Raw genomic sequence first — 19,573 nt, 5'->3', positions numbered from 1 at the left:
CCCAGCATTCAGTCCCTGCTCTGATTGAACAGTGGAGGAGTGTGGAGTGTGGTGAACCATTGTGGTGCCCTAGATCAGCATTTCTCAACCGGGGGCCATATGGCCCCCAGGATATTCCAGGGGGGCCACAGTTGAAAATCGCATAAATGGGGGGGCCAAGGCACAAGATTAGGGGGCCACAGATGGAAGTGAGAAGTGAAGAAAACAGAGAAGTGTCTGAGAAAAGAAAACAGAAAATAGTGAAGAAAAGTAGAGTGAACAGAGAACTGACCGTGCTTCCCAGTGGATGGATCGCCACGCGAACTTAGCGGCAATGTCGCTTCCTCTTCCTTCTCCCTCCCACTTCCACACTCCACTGCTGCATGGACCAAGTTGTCTGCATCTTGTTTGTCAAGGGCAAGGTGTGTGGCTGCAGAGTGTTTGTGTGTTCTATTTACAAACAAAACATTTAAATAGCTAGCTTTCTACTGGTAGGAGGGGGGCACAGGGAGGAAACAAGGGCGGAAGGGGGCCACAATCAGAAAAAGGTATATATATTGCATATATGAGGGGAAATCAATCTCTCTCTCTCTCTCTCTCTCTCTCTCTCTCTCTCACACACACACACACACACACACACACTTCAAATTAGATAATGGCCCAGCAGAGAACTAAATTTGGCCAGACCCCTGCTCTGTAAAGTACTTAGCATAACAGTAACTCCTGCCTTATTCTTCTATAATGGGCCTTGAGAGATTTTTCCTGCCAGTAGCAGTTGGCGCTGTGGGACAGAAAATTGAAGTGGCTGCTCTTGATGCAGGTCAGTTTCAGAACAAACCGGGCTATTTATAATGTTGGCTGAGTGCCATCGTGTTGTTTTTAATGAATGGCCAACACCGTAGACACTTGCATTTTGTATTCTCTGCTGCTTGTGTGAGGATGCTACACCAAGAGTAATGAGACTCTCTTAATATACGCCCCACGTCAGTTTTTAACAAGAATGTGTTTTGCGGAGAATATCTCCTTTGCCTCTGAGATTGGCATGGTGAGCTTGTAGGTTCTGTCTCCAATGTGGATTACCTTGGAGCAACTCTGGTAGGAGAGAACTCCTAGTTCCTGTCCAGCTGAAGGGCTGTGCTTGGCTTCTTGCTCATCTCTCCCCCTCCACTTCTTATGGCATGTGATGCAGAAATGCCCAGCGAGTGCGTGGGTGGCCTTCCTGCTCTGTTGCTGTCAGCTAGAACAAGGTGTAATATAAACACTTGTTTAATTGCCACATGTCTCTTTCAGGCGAGTCTTCCAATTTAGAGACAGAAAGTAACATCAGAGACCTGGTTTGTTTTGCTAGCAATTAAACAACAGCAGAAAGAAGGTGAAAAGGCAGGGGAAGCGAATGTTATGCAAAACAGGCATGCGATCAAATTAATGTATGCAAAAGTTTGTTTTTAATGAGAAGCTTCAGCTTGTCATTTGTTTTGCTGTGCGGCACTCACACGCTTGCTGAGGTCTTGCATCAGTGGTTGGGCTCGGAGGAACCTGCTTGAAGAACTGAATAATTTCTTTCCTGGATCAGGCCAGAGGTTGTTCCTTCCCAGCACTCTGTTTTTAACAGCGGTCAGTCAGTGGCTCTTGGGAACCTCATAGGCTGGGCATGATGACTGTAGCCCACCCCTCTCTGGATCACCCTCAGAAATCGGTATCTGGAGACAAACTGCCTCTGAACATTGTAGGTCTATAGTTTTGTTCTCTTGGCTCAATAGTCCTCTTTGGCCTGGTCTACCTATGCAGAAGGAAGAGAGAAGCAGTAAAATCCTGAAGTGGCACAGCAGAATGCACCAATTCTGGCAGCAGGTTTTTTTGTGCAGTTTTGGGAGCGGTCAAATTTTTGAAGCTTTTGATTCTTGCCAGCTGTTACATACAGTTGTGTACAGTCTTTGCCTTCCTCCCCATCACATTTGCCTTGACTCTTGAGTAAGCTCTGTAGAGACCTAGTGTTCTACTTGCCTGAGATCTAGATGGGGTTGTGCTACAGTTCAGTCTTTATGGATTTGGGTGAGGCAGCTCCAGCAAGCATTTGGCCGGGGGCAAAGGAGCTTGAATGATGCTGTGTGGGGGGAAGAATGAATTGGTAACAAAGAAAGGGGATTGCCCTTCCCACACACCATTCTCCCCATCGTAATTGCCTTGTTTAGAGGGTTGAAGGGTGTGTGTGCCTTGGGCAGCCATGAGAGCTGCAGGTTGCCCACATCTGTGCTAGGTGGTCCAATGGAAATTGGCCAGAGGTCCCCTAGCAGATGTCTACTTCCTGCCATCTCTCGCTATATATGTTATTCCAAGCCAGCCCAATCCTCCTGCATTCCCTCTTTATGATTATTTGCTAACCTTGTATTGTTTATAACATTCTTGAAATTAGTTTCACCCTCTAAATTTGTATACTTTGGGGACTGCAAACTTTTCAGGGTCACTATCTTGGAAATAAAAAAGGGTTTTCAGCCGTTTTAAGGAAGTGATGAGGGAAGAATGTCTTTAGCCACTTTGAATCAAGAAGCGCTTGAAGGTTCCATGCAGACGAACTGCAAGGTGTCTTTATTTGAGCAGATGAAACGAGAAGTGTACAGCTCAGGAACTGTGGTAATCAGAGGCTGTCCTAGCCTTTGTGTTAACTGCTGTGTTAACTTTTAAAAGCTGTTTGTGAGATTCCAAGTGAAGGGGTGAAAACAAACGAACTTTCCCTTTTAACATTCAGCAAAGAGTTTTGCCGAATCACCTTGTCGGAAGCTGCTTGAAAGAGGAAAGAGCCATCTGCACCAAGTTTCTGTCCTTTTGCTCCTCGGATGATGCCACGTGTCCAATAGCAGCAGCTGTTGATATCGCCTAATGAGCCTTTAAGTCAGCTAGCTGCCTTGGCTTCTTTTGAGACACCCTCTTTTGTAGCAACCCAAGATGCTTCTGACTGAATGTACCCCAAAATGTCAGTTAAGGAGGAAAGAGGAAAAGGAGCGAGAGAGAAAGAGAACCCCAGAGGGAGTATGTGGTACAGTGGGCTGGAAAAAACACTGTACATATGGTGGATCAGAAAGTGAGGGAAATTTTCCTTTGGTTCACTAACTCTGCTAGGTTGGGGGAATGATGACTTATCAGTGCACCAAATGTGTAAAGTTAAAAACTATTCTGAAAAGAAGTATTGCATGTAAGAAGAATCTGGATACAGTAATACCTCTGGTTGCGAACGCTTTGTGTTACGAGCTCCACTAACCCGGAAGTTGCTGCTCCCAGTAGCGAACTTTGCCCTGGGATGTGAGCAGAAATTGTGTGCCAGAGGCACACGCAGCCGGAGGCCCATTCACAAAAGCGCGCCTCAGGGTAAGAACGATTTCCGGTTACGAACGGACCTCTGGAACGATTTAAGTTCGTAACCGGAGGTACCACTGTACATCTCTTCCAGCATCCCACATGCCACAGTGAGCCACCAGATAGATGCCTCCAGTGTTAGAAGTTAGTCAGGCACCATGTGCATTTTGTGACCAGCTGCAACCGTGTGGAGATCTGTGGGTGCCAGGTTGGCAATTGAGATCTCTGTCTGGCAGGCCCCTCCAGCTTTCTTAAGCAGGTAAGCAGAAGGGCTTATTTACTACCTCTTCTCAGTCTGCTGCCTCTTCTCCCTCTGCCTACTCATCATTGTCCCACCATCAGTGCCCTGGCTCTGAACCCTCTTGCCTTGGGGAAGCGGCCCATGGGGGTCGTTTAACCGGCCCATGGACCCCCACCGCCTGCTTGGGGACCCCCGCTGCCCAGAATAGTGTTTGCGCGTGCGTGCATGCACACACACTCGGGTCCACCGCTTCGTCTGCGGGACCATGAACCAGCCCAAACCACAAAAACTTTACCGACCCCTGCTCTGGGAAGTCCACAAGCAGGGCATGAAAGCAATAGCGCATGCTTTTGCCTCCAGCAACCAGTGCTTGAAGACACACTTCCTCCAAATCAGGAGATTTCACATAGCTATCATAACAAATAGTTGTTGGTGGGCCTCTTTCCCTTCATGAATTTGCCTTAATCCCCTTCTAAGCCATCTAAACAAAAAGCCATTGTCATCAGCTCTTGTGGCGGTGAATGCCATGCATGATTTATGCATCATGTTGATCATTTGTTCTCTGTGTTATTATTTTTATAATTATATACATCTGTGTGTTTAACGAGATGGCAGTTTAGAAATTCTAATAAACACCAAGAAGCACACTTTCTGATTTGTCCTGAATCTGCAGCAAATCAGTTTTGATACGTTATAAATTCTAGTGCTATGCGAGAGGGAGAAAAACACCCCTCTGCCCACTTTCCCCACAACATGCAGAATTTTATAAATGTCTGCCATGTCCCACCTTAGGTGCCTTCCCCCCCCCTTCTAAACTAAGGAGCCCTAAATGCCGTAGCCATTCCTCATATAGTAGATGATCCTGTCACTGTATTCTACTGTAATAGAATAATTAAATCATGCAGTACTGGCATTGCACATTTTGTGGAACATAAATAAATGAAAGCATGCTTCAAGGATGTCTTGCATGCGCAGTACCTTTAAACAAACAAACAAACAAAACAGCAAACCCTGCATAGGGTTTGTAGCAGGATTTTTAGAAACCTGGCACTGGAGCTGCGTAAATAGGGTTTGTCCCTGCCTGCCCCTCCAGGGAACCTTGAAGCCTTCTGTTGGCACCTTCCCTCTTCTGATGTGTGGCAGAGTGGTAGAGATGGGTAGGTGAGGCTCACTGTTGTGGCTGCTGGTGGGATAACAGCCCCTTATCTTAGATCTTCTTTAACTTGGAGGCAGGAGGACTTAGTTTTGGATTGAGCTGAGGATGTGATTGGGAGAAACAGGTGTTTTTAAGAACATCTGTATAGCTTAGTAAACTATATTTTATCATAGGGGGCATTTAGAAAAGACAGTTTTGGGGAGGGAGGAGCCTGGAGGATTATTATTATTTTAATGGCAACAGAATCTAAAATGGATAGGAATTTGTAAAGAGGATCATTCTACCCAGCACCAGATGGGGCTTATGTGGCCCTCCAGATGTTGTTGGGCTCCTGGTTCTCACCAGCTCCTGTCAGCATGCTAAATGATAGGGATGATGGGAGTTGTAGATGGGCATCATCTGTAGGGCCACAGGTCCCTCGCCCCTGGGTTAATCCATCATTTGCTCCCAAATACTGTCAGCCACATACCTCTGGGCATTGACAAGCAAAACACAAAGGTGATGGAACCGTGATATGGAGGTTCCATTTAATTGTCTTGACATTTACTTTTACAGCCATCTGAGAAAGTGTCACATTGCTTTCTGAGGACCAAGTTTGGGAAGATTTTTGGGTGCATGGTGTAATTTGTATGGCATTGCAGTGAATATAGGACAAAACAGTGATTATCAGGTTTTATGCTTAGCTACGCGCTACCTCCCACTCACACCCACCCCTTCTACCCAGTTGGTTACTTGTAGTATTCAGGATCCCCACAGGCTGCATGGTCAGGCTCCAGGAGGGGACAACTGATGTTTGAATTCTCAGCTATGTTTGGTGCCTGTGGGTCAAGGACAATCATCTATTTGAAGGGCTGCCTGGTCCAAAACTGGTTTAAGGATGGAAAGGGAGGGGAGAGCAGAAGGGGGCGTTGAAGATGATAATAAGCACTTAACACCTGGGCAGGAGAGCAAGCAGGTACACAAGTCACAGTCTTCACTGTGATGGTTAGACATAGTCTCTGTTTATTAAAATTATAGTAAATGTTTCTATGTACAGTATATATCTATACATATACATTAGTACATATACATATGCAAATTTTATGTGGATCCATGTCCCCTTTTATCTGTGATACATTTCCTCTTTTAACCCTACCATTGTGTAAAAACATAACTATTCAGAGACGCTGCAAAAGTTGCCTGTGCGCATGAATACCTACATCAGAAAAAGCTTTGTTCCTTTGTTTCCTGCTGTATTAATGTTTATAGGGAGCTTAGATGTACAACAGGTGAGCCCTGCAAAGGCTGTATAGCTTTGTTCCACCCCAACCCACAGCATAAAAGTGTTTATGTAAGCGGATCAATTCCAGCTCTTTCCAGTCTACATGTCTACTAGTATTGTGTTTTAATTGCAAGGACTCACCTTCATTAAACCCTTGAAACACTCCATAGAGAAGGTTTCCACTTGACATGAAACCAGACAGCTTTATTTCACATAATGTATAGAGTGTGAGGGACTGATCGCTTTTCTACACACAGTTCTCAGAAAGGATGTAATTTTACATTACGGAAACAATAATGGGTGGGTGAGTTGTTGATCGCTGGAGTTTGGAAGTTGATGCTGCTTTTCCAACCCATTGATATATAAATGTAAGGGGTGAAATGCCCTAATTTTCAGTTTTCTGAGTCTTTTGTCATTTGCCATCACAACCTTCATGCTCCCTGAACACTTTAATTTTTGGAGGGGTATTCAATCAGTTACTCTTTTAAGTGGGCTTAATTGTGTAAAGATTATAATGCATAAGAGAGCCGCCTATAATTAGAATGGGGGTGGTGCTATTAGACAGTGTTTTTAGTGGAGAAAATTATAGTCTTCATAAGCAGTTTAGAGAGTGGAAGCTGCATATATTAAGATGCAACAAGTGTCATGTTATCCAAATGTAGGATTGACTAATGCTCAGTTCAATTATTGCTTCTGGGTGTTGCACCTTTATCCTTAGTAGCTTTGCTGTCAGGCTACTGATGTCCTTAAATAATGTGCAGAGATAGTGCAGGGGGTGGTGTACCTGCAATGCAAACTGCCTGGACAGGTCCACTTAAACACGCAGGGGCAGGTCTCTCTCTCTCTCTCTCTCTCTCTCTCTCTCTCTCTCTCTCTGTGTGTGTGTGTGTGAGAGAGAGAGAGAGAGAGAGACTCTTTAAAGTAACATGTACACTGATGGCATTGTATCAATCATAATTCTCTAGCAAGACTATTTTTTAATGAGTAAATGAAGAAGATGTACCTTCACAATCTACTCCTACTTCTCCTTGGAAGACAACATTAGTCTTTCTCATAAAACTTTGAGAGCATGTCATGACTTGTGTAGCAGGTGCTTGTCTATCTGGATTTCAGAAATGGAATAAAAGGTGAGGTCTCTGTGGTGCTTCTCCTCTCACCTCCAGCTTAGGTTGAAGATGCCATATAAGTGGAACTCTTAACACAATTTTGGGTTCCAGCTAGCCATGTCCTCAAAACGCCAGCATTTTGTACCTACTGACCATGCTCATTCCACACAGGATTGTCTCCCTGCACCTTTAGGATATTTTTTTCTAAATGTATTAGGCTTCAAAAAAACTTGGGAGTGGCTCTAGGCCTGCTGATACCTTCCTTTCGTTCACGAGCAATTCTGTTTCGGCTACATAAGCATTCATACTCTGTTCATGAGTTCACTGTTAGTATGATGTGGCACTTGTTCCAAATGGCTAAAATGAAATAGCACTTCCTGATTTGAAGCGTGGCTTTAGTTGTGGTGTTGCTGTGCTTCCTCTCTGTGCATAGAGAGCGTCTCTCAAACTGCCAAACACTTTCTGCTTAAACAGTCTTGAAGTGGAATTTGTCAGACAGTGTTTCCGCCCCACATGCCACTTCTGCACAACGGCCTGTATGAAATTTGGACCAGCGTCTGTTTACCCAAGATTGTCGCTGGGCCCTCAGGTAAGAAAGTAAACCACTTTGTCATCTTTAGTGTTGATTTCTGGAGCTTCCAGGGCAGTTCCCCATAAGTTCCGCTTAGCCCTACGGCTTGTGGTGACCTGATTGGGGCTTACTTTTATTACAGGCCTACCAGATAGCTAGGTAGTTTTCCACTGAACATAAGATCTACTCTGCTAGGTCAGACCAAAGGTCCATGCACTACCACACACGTGGAGAACCTTTGACCCTCGAGTTGTTGCCAAAATCTAACTCTCACCATCCCTGGCCATTGGATATGATGGCTAAGACAGATGGGAGTTGTAGTTCAGCAACATCTGAAGGGTCATTGTTCCTGCAGTGGCCAAACAAGCCAAATTAATCTGGGAAGGCCTCAAACAGGGCATGCAGGCAGTAGCCCTTCCCTTCGCTTGCTCCTCAGCAAGTTATCCAGTGACATTATATTGCCTCTATATATTGGGCCTGAGCTTGCTGCTTGTCTGGGTGCCTCTCGGTGGCCTCATTTACGTTATCATGGTGAACTCTGTTGCTTACCTGGACTGCACTAACATGCAGGCTCCCAGAGCGGAGCTTGCACCCACTTTTCTTCTCATCTGTTCCTTTGGCGCAGCACAACACGGGAGCTAAGCCAAAGCTGGGCTTGGCACGTTGTTCAAACCCAGAATCGTGGTTAAGGTCTCCCCTCCTTAAAAACCATCTGTAATCTTAGGACAGGGACGTGGGTGGCACTGTGGTCTAAACCACTGAGCCCCTTGGGTTTGCCGATCAGAAGGTTGGCGGTTCGAATCCCCACGACAAGGTGAGCTCCCTTTGCTTGGTCCCAGCTCCTGCCAACCTAGCAGTTCGAAAGCATGCCAAAAAATGCAAGTAGATAAATAGGTACCGCTCCGGCGGGAAGGTAAACGACGTTTCCGTGCACTGCTCTGGTTTCGGTGTTCCATTGCACCAGAACGTCTTAGTCATGCTGGCCACATGACCCGGAAAAACTGTCTGTGGACAAACGCCAGCTCCCTTGGCCTGCAGAGTGAGATGAACACCGCAACCCCAGAGTCATCCGCAACTGAACTTAACTGTCAGGGGTCCTTTACCTTTACCTTTTTAACCTTAGGGCAGACATTGTCTGTAGATCATGCTTAAGGAGGAGAGTACTTTCCCACAATCCCAGGCTTGGATGACATGCTAAGGCAAACCATGGTAACAGGATGCTACTCACCTGCCTCTCTTCTAGCACCAGGCCCTCTACCTTTCCATTGGAGATGCAGGAAGCTGCCTTTAGGTTCTGTGGGCTATTCTATCCTAGGGATTGAGGATTACTAGGAAATGTTCCTTATTCATTACTCTCCTGTTCCATCAGATCTCTCATCCCAGTTTCACAAAACGGGCTTCAGTTCTCAGTACCAGAATCATGGCCTTGCTTTTCATAGAATATTGGCCTAGGGCAGAGGTATTCTTTGCAGAAGAAGAGAATGAATACTGCCAGCCTGGATAGATGGAGCACTGGTCTGGATCATTGGTTTATAGGATTGTTATCTGTGATTTGTCTCAGCCTCAGCCCTCCTGTTTATCTCTTTCAGGTCAGGTGGAGGCTTTATCTCTTTGTTGGTGTTGCCTTGCTAACAATGAAGTGGTGCAAAATAAATGAATGGCGGGGGGAGCTCCTACTTTTGCTGCCTCTGTGGGTAATTTATTAGGGACAATTAAAAGCTTTGAAAAAATCTTTCGTGATAAGAAAAGAAATGGAGGCCTTGAATGTGTGGGATAGTTTGGCAAGGGCCCAAAAGCCACTTGCATTGTGCATTTTTCAACTCTCTTCCTCCCTCCACTCCAACTCCTTGAAATAACATGACACTGGGGGAACATTGATTTCTGCTCTGAGTTGTTAATGAAAAATTCCTCGTTGGCTCCTAGTTTCTGAAACCCTTTGAGACCAGCTGCTGCATTTTAGAGGCTTCAGGAGTAAACATGCCAACCAGTGTGATGTATGACTTTGTGTGAACTTTCTAGGGACAAAAAGCTTGCCTTTTTCATTGTTTGCAAAATGAAGAGCACCTCTTAGGTCGGCAGGTTTTTCCTCCCCACCCCTCTCCGCCTTTCTTGGTCAAATCTGGCTGATTGATCTTATGTAGGGGACTTTAGCAGCGCAGGAGGAAGGAAAACTCACAGGGCTTGTTAAAGCTGGATGGGAAAATAAACTTTCGTAGTCTGGTAACAGGTTTAGAAATGTAGACCATACAGGAAGAGTACAGTGTTCAAAAAGCAGCTTAGACTGCTGAGTCCCATTTACAAAATGTCCTCCACACATGCAGGATCACGTCCTTGTACACTTCGTTAATTAATCTCGGGAAGCTTGGTTCCGTGCCCACAATTCTGAAAGGAATTAGTTGCAATTTTGCTCATGTGTTGAAAAGGTGGTGGTAGGGAAAATCTACCCTTTAATCACTCTGATTGTGGATAGTGCTTGATCATTAAAAGGTGTTAAGGGGCTAACTAATCCACATTAAATGATCTTGAGTATATGTCTTATTAATTTCTAGTGAGATTTGGGTTCCAAAGTCTCTAAATTACTCTTGGGAGTTGTGCCCTGAAGTGCCATTTTAATGAAAGCCTGATTGGAGTGATAGGGTTGGGGTTTTTTGGGTGAGCGCTTTTGTGCATGCTACCAGCAAAATCCAGGCGCAGCCTCGCTGGTGCAGCGCTTCATTCTAGGAAAGCAGACATGGGTTTTGAGTCTGCGAGGAACTCCTCCCCTAGGGTGGCCACTTACACATCCTAAGGGGTGTAAATTTATTTGCATGTGCTGATTTACATGCATAGATGCACAAATAGAAATAATTACTATAATTTAAATGGGAGCACCATACGTCACACCACAGTGGGGAAGATTGTGGCCAGGTGATCCATGGGCCTGTGCAGACTGCTGTGTGGGTTCTAACTGTTGGTGGGCAACTTCAAGACACCACCTGGTCTTTTGTGGGTCTTTAACCAGACGTAGACCAAACACAGTCTTTGAAATAGAGGAGTTCCCTCTGTAAAGCAGGCCACATGACCACCCTGCCCTCTTCTCTGCTTAGATGCCTTTGGCTAGTGAGAGGAAGGCACTCTGCACCGTCTGTTATTTTGTAGTTCCCAGAGTTGAGCCCCATGCTGGGGCCGATCCTTTACCCAAAGTGAGCCATACATCTTTGGCTTGCAGTCCTTGTTGTCTTAGTCAGGTGACCTGCCTTCAACTCATGCCAGTTTGACTTCACCCTTAAAAATATCTATCAAACAACCTTCACAGATAAGAAATAGTCTAGTCACTCTGGTTGTGGGTGGGATGCAGGTTGGGGGGTTAATAAAAGAATAGTTCTTGTCCTCTCGCTTTGTGTTTAAAAAGCAAAATCTATATGCCTGCTCAATATTTCAATTTCATTTTGTATCAAATATGTATAATATACCCTGCTCTGATATGAACTTCAGCCTCCTCTTCTCGATAAATGGCATTTCTAACCCCCCCCCATCTGCCCTAGAGTATCAGGGTGAGATTGGCGGTGTCTTCCTTCTCCCCCGCCCCCATTCTCCATATGCAAATTGTACACAAATTGAAAATATGCAAATTAGCTGCAGCCCTCCAGCTCATGATAGATTTCTGATGTGACCCTTGTTGTTAGATGGGCTACCCCCTTCCTGCCTTGGTTTCAGAGATACAGCAGGGCTCTGCAGCCAAAAAGGCAGCGCCCACACAGATAAAAATGTATTTTATTACCTGCCCATCAATCACTAGCATTTGCAAATTCCCCATCAAGGTGCAGGTGGCAATTAATTGAAACTTCAAGCAAAGGTCGTTTCTGCTATGGAATTGACGCTTGGCCCTCCACTAAACAGAAGACTCACTCTGTTATCTGTGTTCTCATAAGAGCATATTGGACAGAGCTGGATGGAACGCACCGTATTAAAAGCCATCCAGACAATCTCTGAGTTTCTAAGAATTTAGAAAAGGGTGTTGCTTTTCTTCATTTTGTGGTGAAACTCTCATCTTAAAAGTGCATTCTTTTTTTAAACATCAAACCAATAAAACAGAACTTAAGAAAAACTGAGTTAGAAACAAGAATGGAAGACAATTGTGTAAAGGAATGTTCATCACATTGCGATAAAGTAAATGAAAACTAGATTAGTTTTAGCTAGGTTGTATACTGATGTACATGAAAAAAAGCAGAAGGTGAAGGGTCCCCTCACATGGGACAGAATCTGCTCCCTCCTGTTCCCCAAACCTTTGCTTCTCAACAGATGCATATGCTTGGCTCCAAACTGAATGTTTTCCCGCACTCTCTCGCACACAGATCAGATGTTTTGAGTTTTGCATTTCAAGTGTCTGCTTAGTTATATGCTTAAATGTTTTGGTCCTTTCATTTCCTTAAAAATAAAAAGTTTTATTATGCTGGCTTTTTTACACTTTAAAATCTGCCTTAAAAAGATTGGAGAATCAACATAAAGGCCAGACCGATACTGCAGTGCACAGCCCTGCTCTGAGAATAGAGGAAGTGGCTTCATGGTTGATGCAAGGGCTGGCCTATCATCATTGTGCAAATTGAGTCTCTACTTCAGGGCAAGGTTTACCTTGCCTGGGCCGGTTCACTCCAGCGGGGAGCCCTCTGTGGACTGGAGCACGCACACATGAACGCACGCAGCCGCAAATTCTGGCATCTGTGTCTGCGCAGACATGATTTCCTGCACCGTGGAAGAGATTCCCTGCACTGCGCTGGTTTAGCACAGTGTGCGGGGACTCGCCAAGCAGGTGGCTCGGTTCGGGGGCCAGTTAAACGACCCCCCGTGGGCTGCTTGTGGCCCATGGGCCTTAGGTTGCCTACCCCTGCAAAGCAGAAGATCAGTTTTCCCCATAACCCAAACAAGGAGACGGTTATATGTGGGCCCAAAACATGGTGAGCTCCTTGCACAGCTGCTTCATTGCTGAACATATGTGCATCAGTATGCACTTCTTGAAACATTGGTGTTTATCCTTTTCTGTTTTTTGCATGTTCCCCAAAGCAGTAAGTCTTTTGTCAAGCTTATTTAGCCCACAGACTTGTGCCAGTGGTTTTATAGTTGCTTGTGTTATTGGCCTAGGTCTAGGTAGTCTTTGAAATAATTTAATGATCATTTACCTTGTGCCTTCTAGAAGTTTTGAACTACAATGCCCATCAGTCCCAGCTAGCACAGCCATATGATGAGGCTGATGAGACATGGGTGTGCTTGCCTGAGGCTGATAGTTGTAGTCCAAAACATCTGGAGGGCACCAGATTGGGAAAAGCTGGCTTGTACATAATTGCACATTTGAGCTCCAGGTCTTAGGCTGGTGCTAGCTTTGAACATTCTTCCATCAAATTAGCTTCATGGAACCTACTTTCTGCAGTAAGTCCTTTGATTTATCCATCATGGTTGAGAAACCACCTGACTACCTCTTAGCAGATTAATAGGAGTTAGTGTTGTAATTGTTGGTGTTATAAATGGCCAACATTGTCATGTGTGTGGTTGTTCCTTGATCCTATCCAGAGCAGTCAGGATGGAAGCTAGGAGGTGCAAAGTTAAAGGCAACTAAAGAGGGGGGAGGCCTGGAAGATGGCAAATTGTGGGAATTCCTGTCCTGGGAAGAAACACTTGCCTGGCTAGCAACATTTATCCTATTTGATACATTCTTTTTTCAGTTTTAAGCAGTTGATATGAATCAGGCAAACAGTTCAAGAACTGTCCTGTCCAATTCTAATCTCAGTTTCTGGGGCACCTACCAGGGATGCTTATATTGTAGTTCCACTGCAGATGCAACTCAGCTGTTTTCAGCTACATTCTGGTGTCCTTCAAAGTGCCTGAATATAATAGAATTTTGACCACATTCTTCCATGACCATTGCTGTAGATATGGGCTTTCCAAATGTTTTGCCTCTAATTTTAGACACTGGAGCCTCTTTAAAGCCTTAACACCACTTTTTCCTCATGCAAATCACTACCCCATAACCTTGAAAAACATCTCACACAGCCAGGATCCTACCCAGCCGTCTGCCTATGTTTCAGGCCAAGAGACCTGCAATGGGTTGTCACCTCCTGGACAGGAGATCTGACAATTCCCCACTTCTGTCTGTTCGGTGGCCTGTAATTCACCCTCCTTCAGGTCTTCTATGTGCCAAAGAGCTACAGAGAGGATAGATTAAGGATCATTCTGGGTCAAGGCCTTGGCTTGTTGAGCCCTTTGAACATCCACTTGACCTGGGCAACTGCCCGGCCTTGTTGGGTGGTGGTGCCAGGCATGCTTATTTGCCCAGATTTGTCATGGCTGTGTTGTTGCTGTTTTTCCTTAGGAATTAGCTTCTGGGCAGCTGCTTTTTCTTTCTGCCTGAACCCCCCCCCCCCCGCCCTTCCACAGTCAGGTCCTCACTGGCATTCTAGCTTTAAATTGAAAACATCTTTGCTCTGCAGCATTAAAATAGTTTTCATTCCAGCTCCGCCATTGTTGCCTCCTACAGCTCACTTTCCACCACCAGATTAAGAAAACAATGTGTAGACCCTTGAAAACCTATTAGGTTGGCATGGCTGCCATGGCGCCAGTGCCATGAGTATAATCCCATTAACCCCTTACAGGGTACTGGTCTTGCCAGGACTGGGATAATTAGAGTTCAGTTGTAGGGAAAGCACTGAATCAAGGTGTTTCAACTGTGTGTGGATTACAATAATCATCTGCCCTCTTCAGCTGGAGGCAGGTGCTGACTTGAAAAAAGATCTGAAACAATCACTTTGCAAATTTTGGAATCCTTCAGGCTGCCAGAGCACACATACATACCATGCTCACCATTTCCTGTGCAGCTGGTCTCTCGATCCCCCCTCTTTCCCAAGTCAAAAGGGCTCATCAGTTTCCTCATGTGCTGGTTTTGCATGTTGGGTAGTTGAGAATAATACATATCTGTTCTGTTAGAAAATACTTTATTTTTCTATGAACTCCTCCACAAGCAGTAAGTTAAGAACAGAGTTTAGTTACAGCTCGTGGTTTATTAGGAACAAGACAAATCACAAGCCCAAGTTTGAAAGTAGTACTAAGCCAAACCATGATTTAGCTCCTGGCAGCACAGCAGAAAGAGGAGCATTGGAGGAGTAAGTGAAGCAACCAGTTTCATCGCTGTGTACCAGCACACTTGCTCATGCCTGTGAAACCATAGTTTTGCTTGCTGTTATGTTCAAACTAGGCCTTAGTCCCATAAGTGACTGATGTGGAAAACACAGGAATCTAAAATTTGCTTCTACATATACCATAACAGCAGCATAAAGAATTGTCACAGCTTCCCTAAACAGTTGTGTGTTATCTGCTACGGTTTAATGCTATCCTCCAAAATGGGAACATCTGTCAGTGCAAAACCTGTGCAAGGGGGAAGGGGAGAGAGAAAAGTTGCATAAGGCAACATCAGGGTGTCAAATAGGGTAGATGTTCAGAAGGGTGCATGTAAAATGCTACTTGTCATGTTAACTTGCTGTCTTTTCCTTGCACTTGCTTGCACAGGCTGTATGTGCAATTTTAAACAGCTATTCAGCGTTGGCGTAGTGCGATTCACTGTGTTTAAAAATTAACTCTTGCAGCTTGGGACTCCTGTTTATAAGCAATAAGCAAAGCAATGTTGTCACATTCTCACTGGTTCCACAGAATGCACACCCACAGGTGCATTTGGCAAATACTTAACAGGAGGGCACATTGTAGCCTTCTTGAGCTTTATTGTTAAATATATTGACGTTCATTTCAGATAAAAACTACCTTAGTTGACCCAGCTGGAATTAAATTTGTGTGTGTACTGGCAAAAATCCCTGATGAAGTTTGCCATGCCAAAGAAGTTGCATACTGCCTATTGAAGAATAAACCTGCAGCTTTGCTTCTCACAGGCAGATATATTGAAGAGCTGTGTATTCATTGGGCTTGCCCAGGGGTTTTCAGATGGCACCCTACAATGACATAGTATATCAGTTACAGGACAGGGTCTGAAAGAACTGGGGGCAACCATATTGCTGGAGCAAAGCAGGTTTGAGTCTGGCCAGTGTCTGGTTGGGAGACTGCCTGGGAATCCTGGGTACACTGCCTTGAATTCCATGATGGAAAAAGGTGGAATGTAAATGTAATAATTTGTATAGAAGGATTGCTTGTTGCTGATTCCCTGTGGAAATAAAAGTTTTATTCTCTACTGTTGTTTGAATATTCAAGAAACCATGTGGATTCCTTTTATCCCTCTCCAGTTTTGAAATGGATGACATTTCGTGAGAGTTGTGGCCATCTATATTTCCAACAAATTGTCTCCTATGCTGTTTTCCTTGAAAGAGCGAGGCATCTGTTTTGGTTAGGCAGAGTAATTTTGTCATGGGGATAATTGTGCACCCCAGAGAACTCCTTTTGTTGCAACCCAGTTGCCCAGGAAGCAGAGTGCACTTGTTTGGGTTTTCGGTAGCACTGGCAGTTTTCCTTATATAAGCCAGTGGGATTTTGACATTCCCGTTTTACTAATGTGATTTTGGGAAAGTTGAAAATGGTGAGATCTTTCAAGGGATTCAGTAGATGTCACTTGCATTACATCATCATTTATTTATTTATCCTGCCTTCCTTCCATCACAGAATTCAGTGTGGCATAGTTGTGGCTCCCAGGCAGTCTCTCATCTAGGCACTGACCAGACCTTAAGTTTGAGCAAGGCTACGGCTTCCTGGCCCTTCAGACCAAATCTTGGAACCAGGACTTGCAAATTTGTTCTGATGCAGCAATCAGCAGTTACCATTTTGACACATTTATTTGTTGCTAACGTCTAAGGATCAAATTGAAAACAGCATCAGGTGGGCTTTTGCATCCTGATACCGTGACCATACTTTTGGAAGGGTTATCAAGTAGATGCACTTCACCCAGGCTCCTGTTTTGACTTAAATTATGCTGAAGTAATAAGTGGCTGGTGTTACGTTCCAGCAAAATACTGTGGCAACAGAAAGCCTTGGGCAGGTGAGTCTCTGCTCTTTTAGAAGAGAAAAAGCAAAGGGAGGGATAAAAAGGAGGGACCCAGGAAGGAATGTTTGACTCCCAGTCCCCACATTAAAAGTACTGTGCAGCATGGGACGAAGTATAGGTTGATCACTACTGTCAAAGAAGGGGTAGGCCTTCTTCAGTTTCTTACAGTGCTACTGATTTCAGTGGAGCTTGCTCTCAAGCAAGTATGCATAGGATAGAAGCCTTGATGAATCTGAGCTTAAAGAATGGTGCGGAATAGTGGCTAAGTGGCTTTGGCAGCCCTATGCACACTTAACCCTACTCTGTATATTAGGGCTTATTTCTTAGTAGATATGCATAGGATCAGCATGCATGCTGTGAATCAGAAAGCCCCTATTTCAACTCTGCCATGATTGCCATTAGATAGACTCTAATGCTGTTTATTAGCCTTAAAAAAACAGCAACAAAAACCCCTCAAGTGCATGTTTCTGTGTCTGCAATTGTCTGTGGTCCAGGAGCCTAAAAATAGGGTGGTCATTACCATACGGGGTGAATACATGCAGTAGCCTTACATTGGCCATTGTTGGTGAGTAGCTTCCACAGAGAAAACATTACTTTAATTATGTAGAAAAAAGAAGAAGCCAAAAATATGTAATGCTGAGTTTGGGGCTATAAGTTTCACACCTTTCGTGCAATGTGGACCCAAGAGGGTCCCATTCTGAGATCCTGTCTTGAGACCTGTAATGGGAATTGGGGTTGCTCGTGCGTAAGGGGGCTGCTGCTCTAGGCAACGTTGTCTGGCTAAACCTTTCCCTGGCTGGACAGCCCTTTCTCCGTGGCTGTGTCAGTCACTGGCAGAATCCGTCAGTGGGTGTTTCCTGAACTTCTTCCAACATAAAAGCTGCTTGACGCCAAGTCTCCGTCTAGCCTCCCTGCGTGAAAGTCTTCTGCGCAGAGTGGGCGTGGCCAGCGGAGGTCCTGGGCTCTCCCCGCTGGCCTCTGTGGAAGAGTCTTGGAGCCATGTCTCCGAAGTCCTTCCCTGCTCCCCTTTCTTCCTGGTGTCACGCCGATTTCCTTCCCCAAAGGAAGTGTTCTCTCTCTCCCTGCTGGTCCCTTCTCCTGCATCGTTGGGGAGCCTTACCTCCCCTCTTGGCTCCGATGGCAGTTCCCTGACAAGACCAGAGAGGCCTTTAGATTGCACACCTGCTATAACAGTGTTTGGTATAAAGACAGGCAAAGAGGAGTGTTTTGCTTCCATTTGTTCTTCCTAAAGATCCAATTTTTATTTCCTTTATTTTGCCACAAAAACTACAATGTGAAATGGAATGGGCACCATCTGATCACGTGGATCACCTTTCTTTGGGGCCTGTTTGCATGGGCATCATACTAGGTTTTCCCACCTGCTCTGTTTAATTTCTTCCTTACGGAGCATGAGGCAATATACTTGTCCCAAGTTGAGATGACAGCAGTGAACGCAGTTCTAGAGAAAGAGAAATTGTCCAAAGTTTTCTGCAAGTGTTCTTCGGGTCTGTCATTCATTTGGCTCTCAAAATTGTTTGCTCATATATAACCCTCTGAGATAGTGTGTGTAATTAACTTCTGAACTTATTTTGAATAAGGTGGGGGGGAGAGGAGACTGCACTCTTCAGATCTTGGTAGATAGGCAGCGTTTCATCACTATTTTTCTTGCTGATCGCAAGGTCGCTTCCAACAGCTGTTCAGTCGTAATTAGCCAAGCCAGTCTTTGTGGTGTGAACAATTGAAAAATTATAGGGGTCAGTGACTCAGTTTCTTAAATTTTAATAAGTACATTAAAAAAAACAAAGTGCTGACTGATGAAAAAATTATTTTGCTAAAGAGAGTAGTAAGCCTTTTTAGGGTGTTGAAAGAATTTTAGTACCAAACCCCCACCCCGACCCCTATGGGGAGGCCCCAGAGGCACTGATGATCCCAGGGGCGGCTGTTTCTAGGGCAGCATGAAGTTCTGGTTAATGGAGGTTGGCCCTTGTTTACACAGGAAGACAGAGAGCGGCTCCCTGCCTGTAATCTCTGCTTTGCCTGATGGCTTGGCTATTTCTGAAAGCTCCTCATGAGTGGAGTCGTGAGGATGAGGAATGAAGCAGCTGTTGTGTGAGACTTTGGAAGAGAGAGTGCAGGATTTTTCGGAACAACAGAAAAGTTGTGTTAAAACATACAGTGAATTTGTCAGCATTAACATAACCTAAAATATTTCTCCCCTCTCTCCATCCTGAGGGTTTAGCCCTCCATTTATGAAACTTGGTTTTAGAGCTTTCAGCCTCTCCACTTGGAGCTTTCTTCACAAAAGCATTCAACCCTTTCATTTGCACAAGAGCAAATGTAAGAACTTATGGCTGCACGTTCCTTTCGCGCCTTCCGATAAAAACCACAGTGGCTTAACTTGACAAAAGAAGCCCAAATTGCTCTCCGATGCGCGCACTCTATTGCCTTGAGGTGCAATTTTAAAGCAAGGAGCCAACAAAAAGGTGTGAGTGGCAGAGAAAAGACTTCATTTGTTATCTCTCTTCCTTTAGAGTTTCATCTGGCCCCCATTTCCATAGCATTTGAACAGCCTCTCCAGCAGCATTTAGTTCTTTCTCACTGCCCTGTGAGACTGGGCACCTCTCTGCCTTTTGTAGGAACAGAATAGAACAAAATGACCTACTCAAGGTCACACGGGAATCTGGGGCCATTCACACACTACTTTATACCCCTGACTGTAATATCAAAAGGAAATTGCTACACTTGACTGATCTGTAAGCACAGGTGCACTAAAATATGCAAGACCATACTGTAGAAAGGGAAGAGCCTGTTGTCTTGGGAGAGACATAGCAGTTACTCCAGAATAGGTGCCACAAACCAGTAGATCTCATATCTTGGATGCTCCTTGCAATGGCTCTTAGC

The 19,573-nt window shown here is 44.8% G+C and overlaps 1 protein-coding gene across 50 annotated transcripts in view; it reads left to right on the top strand.

Moving 5' to 3' along the window:
- Nucleotides 1–19,573, top strand: part of MSI2 (musashi RNA binding protein 2) — a 451,089-nt gene that overhangs the window by 195,946 nt on the left and 235,570 nt on the right. The window contains exon 1 of one of the 50 annotated variants that reach the window (XM_083587818.1): nucleotides 3,478–3,589. The exons of the other annotated variants lie outside the window; for them this stretch is intronic. The gene's annotated coding sequence lies outside the window, so the exon portion shown is untranslated. Of the gene's footprint in view, nucleotides 1–3,477; nucleotides 3,590–19,573 lie in introns of those variants that run through there. 50 annotated transcript variants of the gene reach the window in all.

Source organism: Podarcis filfolensis, assembly GCF_964270895.1.
Source record: "Podarcis filfolensis genome assembly, chromosome: 15".
NCBI lineage: Eukaryota > Metazoa > Chordata > Lepidosauria > Squamata > Lacertidae > Podarcis > Podarcis filfolensis.
Note: the sequence above shows the minus strand (reverse complement) of the source record. Positions and strands in the feature narration are given on the sequence as shown.